Source organism: Rhinopithecus roxellana, chromosome 11 (genome assembly GCF_007565055.1).
Source record: "Rhinopithecus roxellana isolate Shanxi Qingling chromosome 11, ASM756505v1, whole genome shotgun sequence".
In the NCBI taxonomy this organism is placed as follows: Eukaryota; Metazoa; Chordata; class Mammalia; order Primates; family Cercopithecidae; genus Rhinopithecus; species Rhinopithecus roxellana.
In genome coordinates, this window is record NC_044559.1 from 80,935,453 (window position 1) to 80,942,267 (window position 6,815).

The window sequence follows — 6,815 nt, forward strand, 5'->3', positions numbered from 1 at the left end:
CCTGGCACATGGAAAATAATCAATTGCTTTGATTCTAGCAGTTGTTGGAAGCTGATAAGGAGCGGTTGCAAAAGGCACTTTCCTATTTGTAGAGGAAATTAGTTGTTTTTACCTGACAATCATTCAGTTCCTCTTCTTCTATTAACATCTCCCTAGTTTTCTTCCAGGGAGCCCCTTATCCACAATCAATTTACACGATTCATGTGGCACTGACCCCTGCCCATCCCTACCTTTAGGAGTAGGGACATGACCACATCCTGGCCAACCATCATGTTCCATGTCTGGGCTGTAGCGATAAGTTCAAGGATGAACGCACATGTATGCCAAGCAGCCCAATGAGAGACAGTCCTGAGACTTCTAATGAAACTCTCCTATCTCCTGAAGTTGCTAAGCCTGAAGTTGTGAGGATTGGGAACAACTGTAACTCTCAGGCACTGCTAGTGGGAATGCAACATGGTACAGCCACCAGGGTGGGCTGAGTAAGTGTTCCCCCCAAAATTCATGTCCACCCTGAACCTAAAAATGTGAACTTACTTGAAAATAGGGTCTTTGCAGATATAATTAGTTAAAGTGAGGTCATACTTGATAAGGGTGGGCTGTAAACCCAATGACTAGTGTCGTTTAAAAAAGGAAAAAACACAGAAAGACACAGGAGAGAAGGCCAGGTGCAGATAAAGGCAGAGATTGAGTGACAGTTGCAAACCAAGGAATTCCAAGGTTTGCAGGAGCTACCAGAAGGTGAGAAGAGGAAGGAAGGGTCAGGCTAGTGGCTCATGCCTGTCATCCCAGGGATGGCAGCTCACCATGGCCACAGACCCAGTCCTCCTGCTCTACTGAGCAGGCAGGGGCCCTGCCCCACTGGGTGGGGATACAGGCACCCAAACTGCAGCTGTGGATCCAAGCCTCCCTGCGCTCTTGAGGGGTGACCAGGAGCAGGCAGGATCTGCCCTCCTGGATGCAACTGCAGGCCCTGGACCCACAGCTGCAGACCTGGGCCTCCTGCTCCACAGAGCAGGCAGGAGCCAGGGACAAGCAGAGGAAGAGACTTCCAAGTTGGAGGGGTGGTAGCTCCCAGGGTGCAGCTGCAGCCACCCTCCCAGGCACAGGACCCAAGCATCTCTGTAGCCTGCACCCTTGGGGGCCCAAGAAGGCCTCTCCCGACCCATACCTGCAGGCCTGGGGTTGTCTGCTCCCACTGCCTGGCCTCTCTACTCTCCCAGTGCCTGCTCCAATCTCTGAGCAGGGTTGGGGCTGAGCCCTGGGGTCATGAATGGCAGCAGAAGGCAGACAGATTCCTGGGGGGGAAGGGAACAGGTTCCAGTAAGGCCACACCTTCAGGCCAGAGAGGGCCTGAAGGCTGGGGGCTGGGTTGCCAGTCCAACAGACCAGAGTGAGGAGTTGTGGTGCCTCCTCCAGACCACCTATGGCTGCCATGGACCAATCAGCACATACTTCCTCCCCTCTGAGCCCTGGGCTTAGCAAGAAAAGGGCAGAGGATGGAGAGACAATGGGAGGATTAACTGCAGAGAGGAGCTACCCTCTCTGCTGAGAGCTTCAGAGACCTGCAGAGATGCCCTTAACAACCTGCCTGTGGAGAGGAGCTACCCTCTCCAGGGCCTCCTCTCTGCTGAGAGCTGAACACTCCATGGGACAACCTGCCTACAGAGGGGAGCTACCCACTGTGGGTCTCCTCTGAGCTGTGCTAACACTAAATAAAGCTCCCCTTTGACGTCTTCACCTTTCACTTTGTCTGCGTACCTCATTCTTCCTGGACACAAGAACTCAGGCAAAGGTGCCACCTGCCACAAAGGTTTCCAGGAAGAAAATCGATACCCCAAAGATCCCAGCACTTTGGGAGGCCAAGGCGGGCAGATCACTTAAGGTCAGGAATTTGAGACCAACCTGGCCAACATGGTGAAACACTGTCTCTACTAAAAAGACAAAAATTAGCCGGGCAAGGTGGTGGGCACCTGTAATCCCAGCTACGTGGCAGCCTGAGGCAGGAATATTGCTGGAACTCGGGAGGCAGAGGCTGCAGTGAGCTGAGATTGCCCCACTGTGCTCCAGCCTAGGTGACACAGTGAGAGTCTGTCTCAGAAAAAAAAAAAAAAAAAAAAAAAAAAGGAAGGAAGAATTCTCCCCTAGAACTTTCAGAGGGTGTATGGGCCTGCCAACATTTTGAATTTGAGCTTCTAGCCTCACAGAACTATGAGGCAATAAAATTCTGTTGTTTTAAGCCACCAAGACCATGGTAATTCGTTGTGGTGGCTCTACAAAACTGAAAATGTTTGGCAGTTTCTTATTAAACCTTCATTTAGCCTATAATTCAGGAATCCCATTCCTAGATACCTACCCAAGAGAAATGAGAACATATATGTTTACACAAATGCCTTTATGTTAACTGTTTATAGCTGCTTTATTTGTAATCACCAACAACTGGAAACAATTCGAATGTTCTTCAAGTAGCAAATAAATAAACAAACTGAGGTACATGCATACTATGGAATACTACTCAGAAACAAAGGAACTATTAATAAGCATAAGAACACAGATAAACTTCAAATGCATTGTGCTAAGTAAAAAAGAAAAAGAAAACGCATTCAAAAGGCATGACACCATAAACCTACAGCCATCTTATCTTCAGCAAAGTCAACAAAAATAAGCAATGGGGAAAGGACTCCCCTATTCAATAAGTGATGCTGGGATAGCTGGCTCTCCATATGCAGAAGAATGAAACTGGATCCTTCCCTCTTACAATACACAAAAATCAACTCAAGATGGATTAAAGATTTAAATGTTAGACCTCAAATTATAAGAATCCTCGAAGAAAATCTAGGAAACATCATTCTGAATATCAGCCTTGGGAAAGAATTTATGACTAAGTCCTCAAAAGCAATTGCAACAAAAACAAAAATTGACAAATGGAACCTCATTAAACTGAAGAGCTTCTGCACAACAAAAGAAACTATCAACAGAGTAAATAGACAACCTACAGAATGGGAGAGAAAATGTTCACAAACTGCATCAGACAAAGGTCTGATATCCAAAATTATAAGAAACTTAAATAATCCAACAAGTAAAAAACAAATAACCACATTAAAAAGTGGACAAAAGACATGAACAGACACTTCTTAAAAGAAGACACACAAGCAGGCAACAAATGTATGAAAAATGCTCAACATCACTAGTCATCAGAGAAATGCAAATCAAAACCACAGCGAGATATCTCACACCAGTCAGAACAGCTATTATTAAAAAGTCAAAAAACATCAGATGCTGGCGAGGCTGTGGAGAAAAGGGAATGCCTGTATACCATTGGTGGGAATTGAAATTAGTTCAGCCACTGTGGGAAGCACTTTGGAGAAATCTCAGCTTGAGTTTCCCATCCAGTGTAGGAGACTGACAGGAGGTCACAGTATTGACAATGTGGACAGCTTCAACAGGAACTACTTTTGAGCTATTGTGATAATAAATCAGATTTGTATAGTTTTCTCAAAATAGAAAATAACCTCAAAACATTCATCTGAAGAAATAAGGTCATGAAAAGAGGAAGACAAAGGAGGATGCAAAACTGAGCAGTCACAAACTTGACAAAAATTAAGTACTACATGTGAACAAGAAAAATTGCTCAGTATATCTATCAACCTAACTATGGGTTACCAATTAAAAAACATTCACGAGTACAAACAGATTTTTAGTCTTTTTGTTTATCTAACCTTTTGTAAACCTAAAGTAAACAACGTATTAAGTGCCAATGGTCTCTCCTCTTCAACAGAGACGGTATGTAATTCTTAAGAAAATAAGCTCAGGATCGGGCGCAATGCCACACGCCTGCAATCCCAGAACATTGGGAGGCTGTGCCAGGCAGATGACCTGAGGTCAGGAGATCGAGACCATCCTGGCTAACATGGTGAAACCGTGTCTCTACTAAAAAATACAAAAAAATTAGCGGGGTGTGGTGGCAGGCACCTGTAGTCCCAGCTACTCAGGAGGCCGAGGTAGGAGAATGGCATGAACCCGGGAGGCGGAACTTGTAGTGAGCCAAGATCATAACACTGCACTCTAGCCTGGGTGACAGAGCAAGACCCCGTCTCAAAAAAAAACACACACACACACACACACACACACACACACAAATTATCCAGGCATGGTGGCGTGTACCTGTGGTCTCAACTACTTGGGAAGCTAGGCATGAAAATCCCTTGAAGCCAGGAGGCGGAGGTTGCAGTGAGCTGAGATCACGCCACTGCACTCCAGCCTAGGCAACAGAGTGAGACTCCATTAAAAAAAAAATTAAAATAAAAAAAAGAAAGTACAGAAATAAATTCATATGTCTATAGTTAATTGATCTTCAACAGGGTGCTAAAACCATTCAGTGGGAAAAGCATAATCTCTATAAGTGGTACTAGGACAACTGGATATCAGCTTGCAAAACAATGAAGCTTTGGCCGGGCATGATGGCTCACACCTGTAATCCCAGCACTTTGGGAGGCCGAGGTGGGTGGATCACTTGAGGTCAGGCGTTCAAGACCAGCCTGGCCAACATGATGAAACCTGTATCTACTAAAAATACAAAAATTTGCCAGGCCTGATGGCAGATGCCTATAATCCCAGCTACTTGGGAGGCTGAGGCAGGAGAATCGCTTGAACCCAGAAGGCTGAGCCGAGATCACACTACTGTACTCCAGCCTGGGCAATAGAGTGAGACTCTGTCTCAAAAAAAAAAAAAAAAAATTAAAAAAAAAAAGAATGAAGCTGCCTCATACCATATCCAAAAAGTAACTCAAAATGAATCAACAACTCAAATATAAGAGCTAAAATAATAAATCTGTTTGAAGAAACCATAGGAGTAAATCTTTATGATCTTGGATTTGACAACTGATTCTTAACTATGACATCAAAAGCTTGAGCAACAAAAGAAAAATTGAGAAATGGAACTTCATCAAAATTAAAAACTTCTGTACAAAAAAGGACATTATCAAAAAAGTGAAAGAATGGTTATCAATAATTTATTGTATATTTCAAAGTAGCTAGAAGATGTGGAATGTTCTCAACAAAAGGAAATGATAAATGTTTGAGGTGATGGATGTTCCAGTTACCCTGATTTGATCACTACACATTGTATGCATGCATCAAAATATCACATGTACCCTCTAAATAAGTACAATTGTTATGTATCAATTTTTAAAAAGTGAAAAGACAACCTACAGAATGGGAAAAAAATATTTGCAAATCATATATCTGATAATGGTTCAGTATCCAGAATATGTAACAAACTCCTACAACTCAACAACAAAAAAGACAAACAACACAATTTTTAAATGAGTAAAGAATTTGAAAAGATATTTCTCCAAAGAAGGTGTACAGGCTGGTCTGAAGATAGTGAGTTATCTCAGTTGATTGTTCAGAGTCAGTTATAGATCGAACTCCTTGTTCTACTCTTTCCCCCTTCTCACTACTGCACTTGGTTACTCAAAAATAAAAAATAAAAAAGCAAAGAAGGTATACAAATGCAAATAGGCATATAAAAGGTGCCCAACATCATTAGTCATTAGAGAAATGCAAATCAAAACCACAAAGATATACCACTTCATACCCATGAGGTTGGCTATAATTTTTCTATAAAAGGAAAACAAGTATTGGTAAGGACAGAGAAACTGGAATCCTCAAACATTGCTGGTGGGAATGTAAAATGGCGCAGTGATGATGGAAAATGATTTAGAATTTCCTCAAAAAGTTAAATATACAATTGCCATATGGCCCAATAATTTCACTCCTAGGCATATACCCCAAGTAATTGAAAACAGATACTCAAATAAGTACTTGGACACACAGGTTCATAGCAGCACTACTCACAATTGCCAAAATGTGGGAATAACCCAAACGTCCATCAACTAACAAATGGATAAACAAACTGTGTTTTATTTATACAATGAAATATTGTCCAGCCATAAGAAAGAATGAAGTACTGATACATGCTACAACGCGGATGAGCCTCAAACACATTATGCTAATGTTTTATAAATAAGACATGAAAGATCACATATTATATTATTCCATTTGTGTGAAATATTTAGAATAAGTAAACCCATCCAGAAAGCAGATTGGTGGTTGCCAGAAAATGGGGAGAAGAGAGAATGGGGAGTGACTGCTTAATGGATACAGAGTTTTATTTTGGAAAGATGATAATGTTTTGGAACAGGTCGGGCATGATGGCTCCTGCCTATAATCCCTGAACTTTGGGAGGCCGAGGCGGGTGGATCACCTGAGGTCAGGAGTTCGAGACCATCCTGGCCAACATGGTGAAACCCCATCTCTACCAAAAATACAAAACCTTAGCCAGGTGTGGTGGCACGCGCCTGTAATCCCAGCTACTCAGGAGGCTAAAGCAGGAGAATCACTTGAACCCAGTGGGTGGAGGTTGCAGTCAGCCGAGATCATGCCACTGCCCTCCAGCCTGGGCACCAAAAGCTAAATCAAAAAAAAAAAAGGGAAAGAAAAGAAAATGTTTTGGAACAAATAAAGGTGGTGTTTGCACAACATTTTGAATGTACTAAATGCCACTGAATTGTTCACTTTAAAATGGCTAATTTTATGTAATATTTCACCTCAGTAAACTTGAAAATGTTTAATGAGTATGTATTAAAGAAAATATTTAACTTTACTGAGGACATTCATAAAGATTTGAAAAAAAAATGCAAAAAATATAAGTCTCCAGTAAGTGTTAGCTATTTTTTTCATCCAAAGACTTTTTCTAATACACCACTGGAGTAGTACACCATAATTTAAAATAGAAATGGACTAGCAGGCAGGGC